The sequence below is a fragment of the Chlorocebus sabaeus genome, chromosome 15 (genome assembly GCF_047675955.1).
Source record: "Chlorocebus sabaeus isolate Y175 chromosome 15, mChlSab1.0.hap1, whole genome shotgun sequence".
Lineage (NCBI taxonomy): Eukaryota > Metazoa > Chordata > Mammalia > Primates > Cercopithecidae > Chlorocebus > Chlorocebus sabaeus.
The window spans coordinates 48,781,425-48,803,488 of NC_132918.1; the positions used below are offsets into that span (position 1 = coordinate 48,781,425).

A 22,064-nucleotide genomic window follows, 5' to 3' on the forward strand; every position below is an offset into this window, starting at 1 on the left:
TATGTAATTTCTATTGATTTATCTTCAAGTTCACTAATTGTTTCATCTGCTAATTCAAATCTTTTTTTTTTAATTTCAGTGATTTTTTTTTCCATTTACAAATTTCAACTGCAGAATTTCCATTTGGTGCTTTTTATAATTTTTATCCCTTTATTGATATTTTGTATTTAGTGTGACATTGTCTTCACAACTTCCTTTACTTCTTTGTAGTTTCTCTTAGGTCTTTGAACATATTTATTTATTTGTTTATTTTTTGAGACAGGGTCTCACTCCCAAAACCCAGGCTGGAGTGCAGTGGTGTGATTTTTACCAGAAAGGGGTCCTCATCCAGACCCCAAGACAAGGTTTTTGGACCTCAAGAAAGAAAGAATTCAGGGCGAGTCTGTAGAGTAAAGTGATAGCAAGTTTGTTAAGAAAGTAAAAGAATAAAAGAATGGCTACTCCACAGGCAGGGCAGCCTATTTATTATTTATTTTTGAGACAGGGTCTCACTGTCACCCAGGCTGGAGTGCAATGGCACACTCATGGCTCACTGCAGCCTTGACTTCCTGGGCTCAAGCAATTCTCCCGCCTCAGCCACCTGAGTAGCTGGGACTACAGTGGCACACCACCACATCTGGCTAATTTTTTGTATCTTTGTAGAGATGGTGTCTCACCATATTGCCCAGGCTGGTCTCAAACTCTTCAGTTTAAGGGATCCTTGGTCCTCAGCCTCCCAAGGGGATTACAGGTGTGATACATTGTAGATAACATATAGTAGCCACTCTGGGTCTGTCCCCACCCCTTCCAGAGGTTGTTTGTGTTATTTGCTGTTTATCTGTTTAGTGACTGGCTGGACTATTTTAGTGAAGTCTAGTTTCTCCCCCACCCCCAGCCTCTCTGTGCTACTAAGCCTCTGATGTTGCTCCTCAAGAAGGTCCAGGTGGGGATGAACACAGTCACCCTGGCAGGGGAGTGGACTTGGCTGTGTTCACCTCATCTCTTTCCCTGACTACACCCATCTGTTAAACTCCATGAATTGCTAGCTAGTTGTTCTATTGTTTTCAAAGAAGTCTTAGAGGGTGAAACCACCTTTGCAAAATTATGACTGAGACAGTGAAAGAGATCTAACTTAACTGACTCCATCTTTCTTCTAACCTCCAAGCTGCCCTTGTTCACTCCTGGGCACAGGCTGAACTAACTTTGGGAGAAACTTATAGTTTAAACAAAGACAGTAACAGCCCCTTCGCAAAGCAGACCTCCTTCTTGCCTGGGAACTAGATTGCCTTTGTAGGACTAACATTAGCCACAAGATTAGAAATTATGGTTTAGGAGTCACGCAGTTGGAGGCTGAAAGATTCTGACCCTCCCTAAACTGCTCCTAAGATCAGTGTTGGAGATATTTTGCAGGCCCTGCACTTGCTAGATCAGCTGGCGCCACCCAGATCAATAAAGTGGCTCATCTGCTCTTGTGGCCCCCGCCACCCAGGAACTGACTCAGTGCAGGAAGACAGCTTCGGTTCCCTATGATTTCATCTCTGACCAATCAGCACGCCTGGCTCGCTGGCTTCACCCCCACCCATCAAGTCATCCTTAAAACCTCTGCTCCTTGAATTCTCGGGGAGACTGATTTGAGTAATAGTAAACCTCTGGTCTCCTGCACAGCCAGTTCTGTGTGAATTATTCTTTCTCTATTGCAATTCCCCTATCTTGATGAATCGGCTCTGCTTACCCATCGGGCAAGGTGAACCCCTTGGGCGGTTACAAGGGCATAAGTTAATCTAGAAACTAATCCAATAAAATTCAGGCTCCTTCGAAGAGATACGTCTGGGTGTCAGTATTGGATATTTGTTCTGACACCAGGGTACTCCTCCCAGCTGTGTCTTTCTCTGGTTCTCTCCTGCAGACAAGCTGGCCCATGGTTTAGCCTGTGTCTTGAATCTCCTCTCAATTGCCTTTCACCACAACCTCTTCTGTTTTTGAGAGCACCCTTATGACACAGGGAAACCCGAAAAATTGGTGTTCAACCTGGGAAACCAACCCTTTCTTGGCTTCATGGAGGAAAGAATTCAAGAATGAGCTGACAGAATAAAGTGAAAGCAAGTTTATTAAGGAAACAAACGAAAGAAAGCCCACAGCATAGGCAGAGTGTGCTGTGAGGGTTGCTGCTACCTGGCTATTTGATGGCTATTTCTTGATGACGTGGTAAACAAGAGGGGGATTGTTCCATGAGTTTTCTGGAAAAGGGGCAAGGAGCTCCCAGAACCGGGAGTTTCTCCCCTTTACAGACCATATAGGGTAACTTTCAGGTGTTGCCATGGCATTTGTAGACTATCAGGGCACTAGTGGGTGTGTCTTTTAGCATGTTAAATGCATTATAATTAGCCTATAATGAGCAGTGAGGGTAATCAGAGGTCACTTTCATTGCCATCTTACTTCTAATTGGTTTGAGTTGGCTTCTTTTTGGTTTTGTTTTGTTTTGTTTTTTGAGACAGAGTCTTGCTCTGTTGCCCAGGCTGGAGTGCAGTGGTGCAACCTCAGCTCACTGCAACCTTAGCCTCCCAGGTTCAAGAGAGTCTCCTGCCTCAGCCTCCTGAGTAGCTGAGATTACAGGTATGTGCCACCACACCCAGCTAATTTTTGTATTTTTAGTAGAGATGGAGTTTCACCATGGTGGTCAAGCTGGTCTCAAACTCCTGACCTTGTGATCTGCACAACTCAGCCTCCCAAAGTGCTGGGATTACAGGCGTGAGCCACCATGCCTGGCAAGGCTGGCTTCTTTATTATATCTTGTCTTATCAGCAGAGTCTTGTGACCTGTGTCTTGGGAAACCAACATTGCCATTTGTTTTGGGATACTAGTCCTGCTGATCTCCTACCTCACTTAAACTAAGGCTTCCCAAATTTCTGTTACAAATGAAGTCAGTTCACATTAGAAAGAGATCAGGAGGCCGGCACGGTGGTTCACGCCTGTAATCCCAGCACTTTGTGAGGCTGAGGTGGGTGGATCGCTTAAGGTCAGGAGTTTGAGACCAGCCTGGCCAACATGGCAAAACCCTACCTCTACTAAAAATACCAAAATTAGCCAGGCATGGTGGTGGGCACCTGTAATTCCAGCTACTGGGGAGGCTGAGGCAGGGAGAATTGCTTGAACCCAGAAGGCGGAGTTTGTAGTGAGCCGAGATCAAGCCACTGCACTCCAGCCTGGGCGACAGAGTGACTCCGTCTCAAAAAAAAAAAAAAAAAAAAAAATGGAGAGAGATCAGGAGCTATCTGTTTCATAGCCTACTCCTCACTCCTCCATCTAGGCAAATTTCTGAGTCAGGGCTCTGAATCTGGTGATGGAGTCTATGGTGTGAACTTAAAATAAAAATAAAGAGAGGGAGAGATAGAGAGGGAGAGAGAGAAAGAGACTATCCAAAGACAGAGTTTGAATGACTGTGTCTCAGGAATAGCAGAGAATTGCAATCAGGAATAGCATACTATTTTGAACCATAGGTACATCCAAAGAGGCTGGGGATAGGGGAAGCTATTAAAGATAAGAAAAGGAGAAGTCCACGTAAGTTGTTTTGAAACAAAGACCATTGATTACAAGGACTTGTTGCAGGAGGTGGTATGAACTCCTTGGTGGAGGCAGCTGTCGTTGTGCTAGTGTACTTGTGCAAGTGGCTTATCTGAAATACTGCATTTCTGAGGAATTTCTTGTATGGCTTCCATCATAGCCATGCATTTGGGGATTCCATATGGTTAAGTCTTGTTAGAGCCATACATGCATAAGGGCTCCTTCATTATGGTCCTGGCACCATTTTGTGAGGGTTTGACCTAAGTGATTCCATTTTGTTGTTGTTGTTGTTTGCCCCCATCATGAGGTCAAGATGACTCTATTTTGATACTGATAATTTTCACATATCCCCCTTTTGATCAAGATCTTTCTCCAGAAGCATCACTGATCAATCATTGAAATTAGGTTTGATTGTCCCAATTGTCCCAATTGGTCTGGTCCCACGTGGAGCGGAAGTGGCTCAGACCAACAATTAGAAGTTGATGTTAAAACCAAGATACACATTTGAACATTTCCCTCCCTCTCTGAGAGAGGAGAAGCTCTCAGGCTATGTGTGTCTGGATCTTATTGACACATTTAATTTCATCTGTTCCATAGGTATTGGTTATTATCTTAAAGCACTGGGAAAGCATTATTCTGTTAGGAGCTGTACTTCTGTAGAAATTTGACAGATAACAGGTTCAAAGTTTAAAAAGGAATCATATAGAATAAAAATAACAGCAATATAAGAACCCCTGTTTGCATAATGGTTTTGAGCCATAAAGCTAGGCATGGAGGCAATCAACTAAACAAATGACCATGGGGGACTGAATGAGATGTGTTGTAGCCAAGTGGTTTGTTCTCTAATTTTATGCAATTGGGTCTCAATTTTCACAGAGAAATTTATCCAGGTACAGCATGTACTCTTAGTGCTGACACAGACACGTTCTGATTGAACCAACAGATAATCAAAAGCTATTTTTTATCTGTGACTACTCTGGAAAGACAGTCTAATGAGTGCAGCTGAATAGAAATGGCCTTTGCAGAGGAGACTGCAAAGGTACCCAAGGTGACGGATAAATTTTTAATCATGTGTTCACTAGTGTTTTTACCAAGCCAAGGCAAAAGGAGTTTACCAATTGTGAAAATCAGACAAAAGCATCATCCTGCCAAATGAAAAAGCTCAACATACATAAGGGAAAATTAAGAAAGGTGAGAGTCTCCTTATGATACAAAGTCTTGTTCTGGCATCTTGGGGAAAGCTGTCCATAGCATGAAGTCATCAACTTCTTGTCCTGATTTGCAGTTTGCATGTCTCTGATGATGACATCAGACATTCTAGTGAACTGTCTGTGAGGCTAAACATTAGAAATGAGACTTGTTCCTTGAAATTTACATCAAAGTTGTCCAGCTTCAGGTTTATGGTAGGCATTCTGGGGCAGGGCAGTTCTTGTTTTGTTTTGTTTTCTTTTCTTTTTGAGCAGCAGTGGCATGATCGTAGCTCACTGCAGCCTAGAACTCCTGGGCTCAAGCAATTCTCCCTCCTCAACTTCCCTAGTAGCTGGGAATACAGGTGTGAGTCACCATGACCAACTAATTAAAAAAAATTTTTTTTCATAGAGGGAAGTCTTGCTATATTGCCCCGGACACTTCAAACTCCAGGCCTCAAGCAATCCTCCCACCTCAGCTTCCAGAGTCACTGGGATTACAGGTGTGAGTCACTGTGCCAGACAGGAGTTCTTGTTCTTAGTTGAAGAGTAGTAGTCAGATACTGGAGGAAACTAGAAGAATTAAGGATCCAGTCTGCTCTACAGGTAGATAACAAAATCTCAAATCAATGAACAGGGTTATAATCTAATAACTGATGTATTATACTTTTCTTCAGAAACAATTTTTCTCTCTACAGTTACCCCCATTTTGACCAAAGATAATCAGGGTAAGATTAATTTGCTTGCAGAATAAGCTTAGCCTCATTAAACCTGGCCTGATTATATACATAAGTGCAGCAAGAATAGTGACTGACCACACTGGCTCTTTTTAAGTTTGTTTTGCTGGAACTTTTGATAAGGAATCATGGATCAGGTTTTTAAATGCCTCTTGAGGCTAAGAAGACAAACTATTCTTTATAATTGTATCTTGTTATAAAGAAAGCAGATTCTTGGCTGGGCATGGTGGCTCACACCTGTAATATCAGCACTTTGGGAGGCCAAGCTAGGTATATCATGAGGTCAGGAGTTCAAGACCAGCCTGGCCAATATGATGAAACCCCATCTCTACTAAAAATACAAAAATTATCCAGGCACAGTGGTGCATACCTATAATCCCAGCTACTTGAGAGGCTGTGGCAGGAGAATTGTTTGAACCCGGTCGGTGGAGGTTGCAGTGAGCCAAGATCACACCACTGTACTCCAGCCTGGGAGACAGAGTGAGACACCGTCTCAAAAAAGAAAAAAAGAAGAAGAAATTATTTTAAACTCTAGCTGCCTGTTAATGTCCTTAAAGAAGAATTAAAGTGAAACAGTAACTCTCCATGGATGACAAAGATTTTAAATGGCCATGCTTAAAAATCTGATGACAGTTAATTATAATGAGACATTAACAAGGAAATTTGATTATTTCTGTGGCATATAACATTTTAACATAATAACTAAAATTATAGTTGATAACGTATTAGACATTTAGGAATGTCATGCCATTTTTGGAGGACTCATATTAATAACATTTATAGATATAACTTAAAGAGGCTTTAGCATTACTTATAATTTGACAATGCTTTCTATATAACTTATCAAATAAGCCTAATTAATTTAATACTGCTCTTTTTTTTTTTTTTTTGAGACGGAGTCTCGTTCTGTTGCCTAGGCTGGAGTGCAGTGGTGCAATCTCAGCTCACTGCAACCTCCACCTCCCGGGTTCATGCCATTCTCCTGCCTCAGCCTTCCAAGTAGCTGGGACCACAGGCGCCCACCACCACACCCCGCTAATTTTTTGTATTTTTAGTAGAGACAGGGTTCCACTGTGTCAGCCAGGATGGTCTCGATCTCCTGACCTCGTGATGCGCCCACCTTGGCCTCCCAAAGTGCTGAGATTACAGGTGTGAGCCACCACACCCGGCCAGTATTGCTCTTTTTAAAGGTAAGAAACATGTCCTTTGAGCTTTCCAGGGGCCCTACTGGAAAATCCCAAAGTTATTTCAAGGTCAAAAAAGGACTTAATTTGGAATTTCATTTTGGAAAGTTTGTCAAAAATGTCAAAAAACTTAAAGCTTTACATCAAATATGATCTTGGTCATCTATTTAGTATAAATGACAATAAAATACTATGAAGGCAAATACAAAAGGTTACACAGTTGTGAACAAAAAAAGTAGCTCTTTGATATTGAGAAGACTTAGTTTTTAAAAGTAATCAAAGACCTAGTAAAGAAAGCATAAAGCATAGAGAATTATTTTGATAATACACCAAATCTTCATTTCACAGGCCAATTACCTAAAAGATAAAGAAAAAACCTTCACTATTTTCTATTACGAGCAGATCAATCCTCTAAGAACATCTTGTAGTTTTCACATAGGAGATAAAATTCTAGTTTTATATCAGCATACCTTTGATATGAATGCTCAGTTTTTAGAAAAACTTACACATAATGTATGTTTAATATTACTTAGCTTGATCACACAAAATCTCCTTTTACAAGATGGATATTTCACAAAATTTTCACAAAATATTTTACAACTCTTTAATCTAGTTATATATATGTATGCATATTATGTATGTATATGTTTATAGATGTGTGTTTATGTATATAGGGGATATACATGTTTATGTGTATGCATATGTATGTATGTATATGTTTTTATATATGTGTGTGTATGTGTACATATGGGATATATATATGGGTTTTTTTTTCCAATTTTGGAACAATAACAATCCAGTCATTTTACTTTGGAACGAAAAATACTATTTTTTTTTTTATCACTCTAACAACACAAGATTCTCTCCAATTTTTTCTCCCAACTTTTCATATTGTAGTTTTAGCTGTGTCACTCTTTTCTTTATTAATTTTGGTTTTTCTATTTGAAATTTTAAGGTCAGTTTATTAAGTTCAATGATGAAAGCTATCAGAAAAACATTCTACTGAAACTTATTTTTTCTTAGAAAAAAAAGAAAGGAAAATCAAAACCCTCTAAGCATAGCCACAGGTGCCGTTTTCAGTCGAGCCTCTCTGCAGGTGGAGATGTTCCATTAGTCAGTGAAGTCACTCTCTGGGTCTGCAAGACTGGAGTCTGGGTCATCCTCCTCATCGTCCAGCTCCAAGTCATCCATTTCCTGGAACAAAGACTCATCTGGCCGGGGGCGGAAGCTCACACCTGTAATCCCAGCACTTTCGGAGGCTGAGGCTGGTAAATCATCTGAGGTCAGGTGTTTGAGACTAGCCTGGCCAACATGGCAAAAAATAATTAGCTAGGCGTGGTGGCCTGTGCCTGTAATCCCAGCCACTTGGGAGGCTGAGGCAGAAGAATCGCTTGAACCTAGGAGGCAGAGGTTGCAGTGAGCCAAGATCATGCCACTGCACTCCAGCCTGGGTAACAGAGCAAGACTCTGTCTCAAAAAAAAAAAAAAAAAAAAAAAAGCCAGGTGCAGTGGCTCATGCCTGTAATCCCAGCACTTTGGGAGGCCGAGGTGGGCAGATCATCTGAGGTCAGGAGTTCGAGACCAGCCTGATCAACATGGTGAAACCCCATTTCTACTAAAACTACAAAATTAGCCAGGCGTGGTGGCGCATGCCTGTAATCCCAGCTACTCAGGAGGCTGTGGCAGGAGAATTGCTTGAACCTGGGAGGCAGAGGTTGCAGTGAGCTGAGATTGCACCATTGCACTCCAGCCTGGGCTACAGAGCGAAACTTCATCTCAAAAAAAAAAAGAAAAAAAAAAAAAAAAACCCAACTCATCTATAATACCTCCATGTTGTTTCCAGCATCCTCCAAGAACTGGATATCAGATGTATCAAGATTATGATCTGTTTCAAAAACTTGTTTCCCACTTAATTTATTTTTCTTGCTGGTTCTTCTTTCAATCATTTCTTTTTAATTTCCAAGAGTTTCTCATCAAGCTTGCTCTTCCAGTTTAAGAAATTCTTGGCCTAGCATGGTGGCTCACGCCTGTAATCCCAGCACTTTGGGAGGCCGAGGCGGGTGGATCACCTGAGGTCAGGAGTTTGAGACCAGCCTGGCCAACATGGCAAAACCCCTCTCTACTAAGATCGAAAAAATTAGTTGGGCATGGTGGTGCATGCCTGTAGTCCCAGGCTGAGGACTGGAGGCTGAGGCGGGAAAATGGCTTGAACCCTGAAGGCAGAGGTTGCAATGAGCTGAAATCATGCCACTGCACTCCAGCCTGGGTGACAGAGCAAGACTCTATCTCAAAAAAAAAAAAAAAAAGAAAGAAAGAAAGAAAGAAAATTATCAACTGTAACAGGAGTACCGTGGAATAATTGCTTTTCAGTTTCTTCTTTTTCTTTTTGTTTCTTTTCTTCCTCTCTTCTAGTTTTTATCTGATCTACTATTTCATTTAATTTTTCTTGTACAGCTGTCACTAGATAAAGATCACCACCATACCAAGATTTCCTTCAGCTGTAATGCTAGTAATTTAAATGTCTGAGACATCATTATCTTCTAGATTTTCCTGGGAGAATATTTCATAAAAGGAAGCTCTGTCTGGCTATTTTCCATGGTATGTAAACTTGAGGGTTTCATCATTTTCTCCAGCCTCAGATGTCACAGTATGGTGAAGCTGGGTGGATTTTCTGACACTACTTAGCAGGACTCTGTCAAGTGAAGCACTACTGAAGGAGAATGTGGTATGAGGAAAGTCCATGTATATTTTGGAAGACTAGTTGTTAGGAGGGTTGGATCAATGTGCAATCAAGCCAGTTAATGAAACCCTCAAACCTCTCTTCACTCATCCCCTTATACCCTGTTACACCCTCACAGCACAGATGTACTGCTAAGTGAGAGAGACCATGAACAGGACTGGAGCTATACAGGGATAACTGAGAGGCATCTGCCTGTGAAGGAGTCAGGGTAGATGGACTCCAGAACCTCCGGCTCATTGAGCTGCTCCTCGCCATCATCTGTCATCACGGCCCTTGTTACTGCCTGTGATCACTCAGATACCTAGGGCGGTGCGCAGCAGCTGGGACCGGCTGGTGCAGAGTCCCTGGCTGGAAGGCCCAGGGCCTCTTGTTTATTTGGAAATAACCCCCAAACCAGACAAAATTATTCTTTTTTAAACAAAAAACACATTATTTTTTAAACAAAAAACACATTATTTTTTAAACAAAAAGCATGTCTTTTTTAAACAAAAAACACATCTTCATATCTTTCTTATAATTCTCGTATCTTTCTTAAAATTTTTCTCATCAAAACCCATCTTAATTTTTTGGTACACTTTGTATACTGAATTACATCTATTAATTCCAATTTTAAAATCTTAGTAACCTTAATTTCTAGTGAAAACCTAAGAAGTAAGCAAGTTTAACTGTTTTATATCAGCATTTTGTACATTAACATTATTGTATAATTTTTAAAAATTATATCATTGTGGTTTTATTTTTTTTATTGGCACATGTAATTTTACATATTTATGGAGTACAATTTGATATTTCAATACATATATGTTGTATAATAATCAAATTAAGGTAGTTAGCATATCCATCACCTCATGTATATATCATTTCTTTTTATTTTGTTTTGTTTTGTTTTGTTTTATTTATTTTTTGTAAAGCCAGGGTCTCATTTTCTCACCCAGGCTGGAGTGCAGTGACATGATTATAGCTTACTACAACTTCAAACTCCTGGGTTTAAGGGATCCTCCCGCCTCAACCTCCAAAGTGGTAGAGACTACAGACACGCACCAGAGAGCCTAACTAATTCCTTTATTGTTTGTAGAGATGGGGGTCTTGCCATCTTTCCCAGGCTGGTCTTGAACTCCTGGGCTCACATGATCCTCCTACCTCAGCCTGCCAAAGTGCTGGGATTACAGATGTGAGCCACCCACCTCACCAGGCCTATCATTTCTTTGTGATGAGAACATTTAAAAGTCTCTCTTATAGCTATATTGTAACATACAATGGCTTATTCTTAACCATAGTCACTCTATTGTACAATAGAACACCAGAATTTATTCTGCTTATCTAATTGTAACCTTGTACCCATTGGCCAATCTCTTTTTATCCTCCCCTTCTCACTCTTGGTAACCACTGTTCTACTCTCTGCTTCTATGATACCAACTTTTTTTTTTTTCATATTTCACCTATGAGTCAGATCATGAAGTATTTGTCTTACTGTGTCTGACTTATTTTACTTAATACACTGTCCTCCCAGTTCATCCATGTTGTCAAAAGTGACAGTATTTCATTCTTTTTATTTTTATTTCAATAGTTTTGGGGGAACAGGTGGTGTTTGGTTGCATGGAAAAGTTCTTTAGTGGTGATTTCTGAGATTTTGGTGCACCTGTCACCTGAGCAGTGTGCACTGTACCCAATGTGTAGTCTTTTTTTTATGTGCCATTTTATTGAAGAACAGTTATACAGTATAACTACAGATACTGACTAGATACTAAATATTTCTGCCTGATTTTTCATTGTCTTCACAAGTTAGGGATCAGAAGTCAAAAAACCAAAAATCTCAAATGATTTAGATGTCCAAAACATATTTAACAGTTGAAAAATTTATAACACCTCTGACATATAAATTTCTAATTAGAGAATCTTTTCTTTTAAAAAAATTGAGATGATATTACCCTAATGAAGTTTTTGCCTGAAGTTAACAAAGTCCTGGATTTGATATATTACTTTGAATGCATTAATTCTGAAAATTCATATTTAGTTCTACTTTACAACATTTCTTCCCTTAAGGATGGGATGTGAGATACACATGAGCTGCTTTCTACAGTATTAATGTACGTACATATATAAAGTATGTAAAGGAGTGGGTGATTTGCGGATAAAACACATTACACACAAAATATAAACAACTTCCCTTTTAAAAGTTACTGAGAATAAAGAATACAGAACATGGTTGTAGGCACTTACATTGCTATCAAATGCAGGAATCCACTTCCATAAGAAGTGCTTTCTTTGTAAGCATGGTTCATGGCACTGGAAGCTTTAACTTTGGAGAGGATGCTTTCCATGAGAAAAATAATAACTACAAAAAAAAAAAAAAAAAAAAAACCAGGTGGTAGAAGGAAAACAGTCTAAATGTACAGATCTTTTAAGCTTTTTTTGGCCTTTGTATCAGCTTTCATGTTAAAAAACATAGCTGGTGGGGAAGCTGTCTCACTTGCAAGGTAAATGGCTTGTATGAGATTAGCGAATCTTGGTCAGATACTGCGTTTTTAAAGCACAAAACCACTGACATCAACTCTCTCACTGATTACTTGACGACAATAAAAGATCTGATATTCTGTATTCCCATGTAGCATTTTAATTGAAGTCTGGAAATGTGGTTAAAAGTCTGGCTTATTTTTTGAGACAGGGTCTTGCCTCACCCAAGCTGGAGTGCAGTGGCCCTTTGAGGTTTACTACAGCCTCAAACTCCTGGGCTCAAGTGATCCTTAGCCTCCCAATGGTCTTTGTAGACAGCCTGATGGAGTCCCATGGCACAAGAAGATTAAAGCAATGTCTCCAATTTTAATAAATTTCTGCAATCCAAAAAAAAAAAAAAAAAACACCAATATCTTCCTGTGCATACATATAAATTATTTTCTTTTAATTCAAATGGCAGCAGAAGAATCCTGGCATGCATGTGTGTGCGCGCACACACACACACACCACATCATTAAGGAAGGCAGGACAAACTATCATAAACTAAGCAGTATCCCAAACACAACATCATCTATAGGCTGTTTTACAAACGTAGAATACAAACGAACTGAATGTCTCAGGTAGAAGGCAAAGTCTATTTCTCCATCTCTGCTGCACTCATTTATCTTCTTAAGGCTGTCACAGAAAGCACTGTTTTATGAACCGGCAATTCAGTACCCAGAGCTTGACTGGAGACATTAATCAGGATTGAAGTCTTGATGCAATTCATAAAAACTCATTTAAAAAAAGGCATAAAAAACCACATTTAAAATAAAGCTGTCCATATATAAAGAACGAAGTATTTAGAAGTTCCCAGCTTGTATTCTATCAAGAGTACTGAAAGGTTTAATTAGCAGCCTGTGAACACGTAGTGAAGAAACAGTTTGAGAACCAAGTCAACATCCTTATTCCACTCTAATTCCACACATGCCATGGGTAAAAACAGTTCTTGAGGTCTCGAGTTTCTCCTCCAATGGTTTCATCGTCAGATTTTTTCATCCTGGGATTCAACCGTTTTGGCAAGCATCTTCTTGATTCTCAATGCTGTGAGTCTGGAGGCTGAATTGTGGGCCCAGCATTCTGACATTAGCTTCAAAACTGCTCAGACATTCATCACTGTTCCACCAATTAGACACAATTAGCCACAAACGTTTGACACACACAACCTCACACATATCTTCGTATGACGGATCACTCGGTACCATGTTGTAACATGGCAATTGGTATTCTTCCACAATCTTCCTGTGATACGACGACGAGCCATCTCCCAAATGATCAGGCCGAAGCTGTAGACGTCAGCCATGATGTAGGGCTGGAAGTGGTTTTTGTTCAGGCTTTCGTCCAGCACTTCTGGAGCCGTGTAGTGTTTGGTGCCCACCCTGATATTCAAGAGCACGTCAACTTCATTTTTGTCACTGTCAACTTCATTTGTGTCACTGTTGAATTAAACAGCAAGACCCAGGTCAGCAATACAGCAACTCTCATTTTTCTTGATGAGGATGTTTTTGCTCTTTAGGTCTCAATGAACAATTGCAGGCTTTCCTTGGGTGCCATAAATTTCTGTGTGCAGGTGGCACAGACCAGAGGCAGCTGACTAAGCCAATTTGAGCAGGGCTCTGATGTCCAGTGTAGTACATTTCAGGAAGTCATAGAGAGATCCATTTTCTTTTTTTTTTTTTTTTTTTTTTTTTTGAGATGGAGTCTCGCTCTGTTGCCCAGGCTGGAGTGCAGTGGCTGGATCTCAGCTCATTGCAAGCTCTGCCTCCCGGGTTTAGGCCATTCTCCTGCCTCAGCCTCCCGAGTAGCTGGGACTACAGGTGCCCGCCACCTCACCCGGCTAATTTTTTGTATTTTTTTTTTGGTAGAGACGGGGTTTCACCATGTTAGCCAGGATGGTCTCGATCTCCTGACCTCGTGATCCACCCGTCTCGGCCTCCCAAAGTGCTGGGATTACAGGCTTGAGCCACCACACCCGGCCGAGAGATCCATTTTCACAGAGCTGAGTCCAGGCACCTGTACCTTTAATGCCTGCCACTGTGAAACCAAGTATGTTTTCATGGCCCATTAGCACAGTTTTGTAGATTTCTGTTTCTCGAAACCAGCTGGCTTCTTCAGTGGTAAAGAATACTTTGACTGCCACTTTTTCACCACACCATTTACCCATATCGGCCTTTATCAACTTGCCGGACCATCTGAATCTGTTTGGCAATAGTTTACTGAACCAATAAAGGTAGTCCAGGCCTATACCAAAACTTTGTGACCAGTCTGTAAGGTCTTTTAGTGATTCTCCAACTGGAATAAATGCTTTATCCTGTTCCAAATCACGATTGTAACGATGTCTGCTTGAGATGCTCTTGCAATAATGTTTGTTACAAAAGCCAAGAGCAGCTGGAGAAGATGATCATAGCAATTATGCACACAACCATAGAAATGAGCAAAACCAGCCATCGAATGCTGCCATCAAAAAATGGACCTATGACAACAGGGGGCGGTGTGGGTTGCAAATACTGGTTATATAAACTGGTTCGACAACATTCTATTGTCTGGCTTAGCTGGGCTTTTGGGGAATCTTTGCACTGAAAATCAGATCCTTCATATTTCATACACCCTGAAGCTAACGTGATTTCTCCCTGGTCATCTTCTTCCATGATGGCAAAGCAATGTCTATTAGTTATGCATGTGTTATTAATAGCATCATCCGGGCAGTGCCCTGAGCAATAGCACTTTTAAAAAGGCCAGGTATCCTCTGGTGCTAAGGTTACTCCATTTTCTGACTTTTCTGGTGGGAGTCTGATTTCATCCCAGTGCCATGGAGCATGCTGTCTAGATTCTGTCCTTGGACACGAGAAATGATGAACAGATAGGCTCCCAGTATTCTGATGTAAATATATAGCTGAGCCATTGTTCATTTGTAATGCTTCTTGTCTACTGTCACCTTTAATAACTGGTCTTGCTACTTCACTAATTTAAATGACTATCATTCAGTGAGATTTTCTTTTAAAAGATCGCAAGTACTTGACAATGACTCCAACTCCCACTGCTTTCTCGTGACTTCTCCAAGATGCGGCTAGATAAAACTGTACTTCCAATTTTCTCCAAACAGCTTTGACCTATGCTTCCAAGACAGTATTAAACTGGTGCATATTTTCGTAAGTCCAGACTCCAGCCCTTGGCGCGGAGCGGGTGGGCGTGGCGAGCCGCGAGCGTGAAGTGGGGCCAGCTCTGCCCTCGGGCGTGCAGCGGCCCGGCCTGGTCGCCCCTCGATCTGGCAGTGCGACATTCACCTCGCGCGGACAGACGCCCAGTGTGTAGTCTTTTATCCCTCACTCCCCTCCCAATCTTCCTCCAGAGTCCCCGAAGCCCATTATATTATTCTTATGCCTTTGCGTCCCCACAGCTTAGCTCCTGCTTATAAGGTGAAAACATACGATGCTTGGTTTTCCATTCCTGAGTTACTTCACTTAGAATAAAGGTCTCCAACTCCATCCAAGTTGCTGAGAATGCCATTATTTCATTCCTCTTTGTGGCTGAGTATTCCATAGTATTTAATTCATTATTTATTTGTATAAGTAAATATTATGTATTTATATATACGTATATTTCTATATATTTAATATATCACATTTTCTTTATCCCCTCAGTGGTTGATGGGCATTTAGGCTGGTTTCATATTTTTGCAATTCCGAATTGTGCTGCTATGAAAGTGTTTACAAGTGTATTTTTTGTATAATGACTTATCCTCTGAGTAGATACCCAGTAGTGGGATTGCTGGATCAAATGGTAGTTTTACTTTTAGTTCTTTAAGGAATCTCCACACTGTTTTCCGTAGTGGTTGTACCATTTTATATTCCCACCAGCAGTGTAAAAGTTTTCCCTTTTCACCACATCCATGCCAACATCGGGTTGTTTTTGTTGTTGTTTCAATTTGCCTATTCTTGCAGGAGTAAGAAGGTATCTCATTGTGGTTTTGATTTGCATTTTCCTGATAATTAGTGATGTTGAGTATTTTTTCATATGTTTGTTGGCCCTTTGTATATCTTCTTTTGAGAATTGTCTATTCATTTACTTAGCCTACTTTATAATGTGATTATTTGGGTTTTTTTCTTGCTGATTTGTTTGAGTTCCTTGTAGATTCTGGATATTAGTCCTTTGTCAGATGCCCAGGTTGCGAATATTTTCTCCCACTCTGTGGATTGTCTGTTTACTCTGCTGATTATTTCTTTTGCTGTGCAGGAGCTTTGTGGTTTAATTAAGTCCCATCTATTTATCTTTGTTTTTGTTGCATTTGCTTTTTTTTTTTTTTTTTTGTAACATGGGGTTGCTCTCTCTTGCCCAGGCTGGAGTGCAGTGACACAATCTCCACTCACTGCAACTTCCACCTCCCAGGTTCAAGTGATTCTCCTACCTCAGCCTCCCAAGTAGCTGGGATTACAGGTGTGTGCCACCACCCACGGCTAATTGCATTTGCTTTTGAATTATTGGTCATGAACTCTTTGCCTAAGTCAATGTCTAGAGGAGTTTTTCCAATGTTATCTTCTAGAATTTTTATGGTTTCAGATCTTAGATTGAAGTCTGATCCATCTTGAGTTGATTTTCGTATAAAATGAGAGATGAAGATCCAGCTTCCTTCTTCTACATGTAGCTTGCCAATTATCTCAGCACCATTTGTTGAATAGGGTGTCCTTTCGCTACTTTATGTTTTTGTTTCCTTTGTCAAAGATCAATTGGCTATAAATATTTGGCTTTATTTCTGGGCTGTCTCTGTTTTTTTGCCTTTGTTTTGTTTTGAGATGGAGTCTCCCTCTGTTGCCCAGGCTGGAGTGCAGTGGTGTGATCTCAGCTCACTGCAACCTCCACCTCCCAGGTTCAAGCAATTCTCCTGCCTCAGCCCCCCAGCAGCTGGGATTACAGGCACACACCACCACACCCTGCTAATTTTTATATTTTCAGTAGAGATGGGGTTTCACCATGTTGGCCAGGCTGGTCTCAAACTCCTGACCTCAGGTAATCCACCCACCTCAGCCTCCCAAAGTGCTGAAATTATAGGCATGAGTCACCATACCTGGCCTCTGGGTTCCCTATTCTGTTCCATTGGTCTACATGCCTATTTTTATACCAGTACCATGCTGTTTTGGTAACTATAGCCTTGTAGTATGGCTTGAAGTCAGGTAGTGTGATGCCTCCATATTTGTTCCTTTTGCTTAACCTTGCTTTAACTATGTGGGACCTTTTTTGGTTCCATATGAATTTTAGGATTATTTTTTCTAGTTCTATGAAAAATGTTGATTTTTTTCTTTTATGGAGTCTTGCTCTGTTGTCCAAGCTGGAGTGCAGTGGCATGATCTCAGCTCACTGCAACCTCTGCCTCCTGGGTTCAAGTGATTCTCCTGCCTCAGCCTCCTGAGTAGCTGGGATTATAGGCTCATGCCACCACACCCACTTAATTTTTGTATTTTTAGTACAGATGGGGTTTTACCATGTTGGTCAGGCTGGTCTCGAACTCTTGACCTCAGAATCCGCCCTCCTCAGCCTCCCAAAGTTCTGGGATTACAGGTGTGAGCCACCGCACCCAGCCGATGATGGTATTTTGATGGGAATTTCATTGACTTTGTAGACTGCTTTTGGCATTGATATGGTCATTTTCATAATATTAATTCTATCGATCCATGATCATGGGATGCATTTTCATTTTGTTGTGTCATTGATAATTTATTTCAGCAGTGTTTTGTAGTTTTCCTTGTAGAGCTTTTTCATCTCCTTGGTTAGGTATATTCCTTAATATATTATTGTATTTTTTTTGCAGCTGTTGTAAAAGGGGTTGAGTTCTTGGTTTGATTCTCAGCTTCATCATTGTTGGTATATAGCAGTCTACTGATTTGTGTTCACTGATTTTGTATCCTGAAACTTTACTGAATTAATTTATCAGATCTAGGAGCTTTTTGGATGAGTCTTTAGGGTCTTCTAGGTATGTAATCATATCACTGGCAAACAGTGACAGCTTGACTTCCTCTTTACCAATTTGGATGCCCTTTATTTCTTTCTCTTGTCTGATTGCTCTGGCTAGCACTTCCAGTACTATGTTGAATAGAAGTGATGAAAGTGGCCATCCTTGTCTTGTTCCCCTTCTCAGGGGGAATGCTTTCAAATTTTCCCTGTTCAGTATAGTGTTGACCATAGGTTTGTCATAGATGGCTTTTATTGCCTTGAGGTATGTCTCTTCTATGCTGATTTTGCTGAAGGTTTTAATCATAAAGGGATGCTGGATTTTGTCAAATGCTTTTTCTGAATCTGTTGAGATGATTATATGATTTTTGTTTTTAATTCTGTTTATGTGATGTATCACATTTATTGACTTCCATATGTTAAACCATCCCTATATCCGTGGTATGAAATCCACTTGATCATGGTGTATTATCTTTTTGATATGCTGTTGGATTCAGTTAGCTAGTATTTTGTTGAGGAATTTTGCATCCATGTTCATCAGAGATATTGGTCTGTAGTTTTCTTTCCTTGTTATGTTCTTTCCTTGTTTTGGCATTAGGGTGATACTGAAGTAGGATTTTTTTTGCTCCTTAGTTTAGCTAAAATCTGGGTTCTTTTCTAATAACCAGGAAAAATTAGGCAAGCAGATACAATGAAAGGTGAGGAGAGTGGAATTTATTTTTAAAAAAAGCTCTCAGCAAAAAAGAGGGGGTCCTGTCAATAGGCTTCCACCTTACAGATTGAATACTGGGCCGCCACACATGAGCTAAAGAGGACAGGCTTCTTCCCTCCTGCATAAGGTGTAAATTCCCGATGGCTGCACACCATTCTCCCAGTGCACAGATGGGCCTTAGTCTGAGCCACTCCACAATTATTTATTTCTCTTACTGTACATGTGTTAAGGGACAACATTTTTCACTGTGGGCATGTTTAGGCAAGCCCCATGTGCACAATGACCTGGGCAGCATTTGGCTGTCTCCTGTCTCTGTCAACACTGTTTTCATAGAATGATTTAGAGAAGATTCCCTCTTTCTCTATCTTTTGGAATAGTTTCTAACCAATTACTGTTTGAATGCCTGAGAGAATTCAACTGTGAATCCATCTGGTCCTGGACTTTTTTTGTTGGCAATTTTTTTTAAAATTACTATTTCAATCTTGCTACTTGTTATTGGTCTGTTCAGTTTCTATTTCTTCCTGATTTAATCTAGGAGGGTTGTATATTTCCAGGAATTTAGCCATCTCCTCTAGATTTTCTAGTTTGTGTGTGTAAACGTGTTCATAATAGTCTTGAATGATCTTTTGTGTTTCTGTGGTATCACTTGTAGTATCCCCTGTTTCATTGCTATTTGAGCTTATTTAGATCTTCTCTCTTCTTTTCTTGGTTAATCTCGCTAATGGTCTATCAATTTTGTCTGTCTTTTCAAAGAACCAGATTTTTGTTCGTTTACCTTTTGTATTTTTTTGTTTCAATTTCATTTATTTCTGCTCTAATCTTTGTTATTTCTTTCTTCTACTCAGTTTGGGTTTGGTTTGTTCTCGTTTCTCTAGTTCCTTGAGGTGTGACCTTGGATCATCTATTTGTGCTCTTTCAGACTTTTTGTTAAGTTTAATGCTACAAACTTTCCCTTAGCACCATTTTTGCTGTTTCCCGGAGGTTTTGATAAGTTGTGTCACTATTATCACTCAGTTCAAATAATTTTTACATTTCCATCTTGATTTTGTTGTTGACCCAAAGATCATTCAGTAGCAGATTATTTAATTTCCATGTATTTGTATAGTTTTGAGGGTTCCTTTTGGAGTTAATTTCCAATTTTATTCCACTGTAGTCTGAGAGAGTACTTGATATAGTTTCAAATTTCTTAAATTTATTGAGACTTGTTTTGTGGCCTATCATATGGAGAATGTTGGAGAATATGGCCTATCTTGGAGGATGTTTCATGTGCTGATGAAAAGAATGTATATTCTGCAATTACTGGGTAGAATGTCTAGATCTCTAGTGAGGCTGGGGAAGTTTTCCTTGATTATTCCCTCAAATATGTTTTCCAAACTTTTAGATTTCTTTTCTTCCTTGGCAACACCAATTATTCTTAGGTTTGGCTGTTTAACATAATCCCAAATTTCTTGGAAGCTTTGTTCATTTTTGAAAAATTCTTTTTCCCTTGTCTTTGTCTGATTGGGTTAATTCAAAAGCCTTGTCTTCAAGCTTTGAAGTTCTTTCTTCTACTTGTTCAATTCTGTCGTTGAGACTTTCCATTGCATTTTGTATTTCACTAATTGTGTCTTTCATTTCCAGAAGCTGTGATTTTCTTTTTATAATATCTATTTCTCTGGAGTATTTTTCATCCATATCCTGTATTTTTTTTTTTTTTTTTTTTGATTTCTTTAAGTTGGTTTTCACCTTTGTCTGGTATCTTCTTGAGTAGCTTAATAATCAACCCTCTGAATTATTTATCTGGCAATTCATATATTTCTTCTTGGTTTGAATCCATTGCTGGGGAGCTAGTGTGGTCTTTTGGGAGTGTTATAGAACCTTGTTTTGTCATATTACCAGAATTTAATTTCTGATTCTTTCTTATTTGGGTAGACTATTTTAGCAGAAAAATCAAGAACTCAAGGCATGCTGTTCAGATTCTTTTGTCCCATAGGGTGGTCTCTTGATGTGGTGCACTCCCCCTTCCCCTAGGGACGGGGTTTCCTGCAAGCCTGACTGCAGTGATTGTTATTGTTCTTCTGGGTCTAGCCACCCAGCGGGGATACCAGGTTCTGGGCTAGTGCTGGGCAATGTCTGCAAAGAGTCCTGTGATGCGATCTGTCTTCAGTTCTCCCAGCTGTGGATACCAGAACTTGCTCTGGTGGAGGTGGCAGGGGAGTAAAGCAGACTCTGTGAGACTCTTTGGTTGTAGATATGTTTAGTGCCCTGGTTTTCTCGAATGCTGGATATGCTAGTAGTGAAGTTGTCACATGGACAGACTCAGGACCTCGAGTTAGCCAGGATGTTGCAGGCAGTGGAATTAGTTGTTGTTTTCTCCTTCCTTGGAACAGGGGTATTCTGTCATGAGTTGCTGTAATATCCTGAGTTAGTTAGCTTCCAGCCAGGAGGAGGTGCTTTCAAGAAAGCACCAGCTGCAATAGTAAAAGGGAGATATAAGCTTGCCCTTAGTTGGCCAGGACACGTATACGGGTTTCTCAAGTGATAGGTGGGGTCATAAAGCTCCCAAGTGTTTATGTCTTTTGTGATCTGCTACCGGGGCGGATAGAGAAATACCATTAGGTTGGGGCAGGGTTAGGCGGATCTGGGCTCAGACTCTTCTTGGGTGGGGCTTGCCATGGCCACTATTGGGGGCGGGAGGTGGTTCTTAGGCTAATGGGGTTATGTTCTAAAGGGGATTATGGCTGCTTCTGTCGTCAGGGAAGTGGGGAAAATCTGGTAGCAATAGGCCTCATCCAGCTCCCACGCAATTGTTGAGGTCAGTCTTGCTCTGATTATGCTCCACTAACAGCACTGAACTTATCTCCAAGCAGCCCACACATGGGACCAAGACCTAATCCCAGGCTATAAGTTTCCCTGCTGAGAAAGCAAGCACAGCTTTCAGGCCATGGCCCTCCCTGACTGCCATACTGTCAGCTGCAACTCCTGCTGTCCTTTCTGTAGCAGTTCCCATTCGCCTGCAGATTCTGCTCAACAGTTTGTACCCAGTTAATTTATTAGAACGTTCAATTGGAAACTTCTTTCACCTTGTGACTCCTCCAAAATTCCACTGGCTGCCTTCCCTGAAGGCCCTTGTGAGATATGGTCAGGGTTGGCTTCCCTGGGCTCGAGCTGGAGAATGGCAGTGCCTACATGGCTCTTCCTGCTGGTGCTTCTACTTTTATGTTTCACACTAAATCTGTTTTAGCTCTAGATAAGGTTAAATCTTTCTCCAATAACGTGTATTTTGGGGTTCCAGTGGGGACATGTGTTTGGAGGCAGGTTTTCCCCCTCTCCACACTTTGGCAATTCACAGTTTGTTGCCTGCCTCAGATAATTTGCAGTGGCCTGTCTCTTCTTTCAAATGATCTGTAAATTCTTTTGGTTTTCTGGGTGCACTCCTGCAGAGGTTCCTTGAGCAAAAGTCAATGGTGTGAGTCTCCACACGCTGTTCTGTTCATCCGAGTGGGAGCTGCACATCAGCCCTTCTCCTATCTACCATCTTCTCCCCAT

General features: G+C 40.6%; 2 pseudogenes; both read right to left on the reverse strand.

Annotated features, from left to right (window-relative positions):
• Positions 1 to 7,617: 7,617 nt before the first annotated feature.
• Positions 7,618 to 9,653, reverse strand: LOC119625661 (RWD domain-containing protein 1-like; annotated as a pseudogene).
• A 3,142-nt stretch (positions 9,654 to 12,795) lies between these two features.
• On the reverse strand, positions 12,796 to 14,783 carry LOC103242046 (bone morphogenetic protein receptor type-1A pseudogene; annotated as a pseudogene).
• Between the last annotated feature and the right edge of the window lie 7,281 nt (positions 14,784 to 22,064).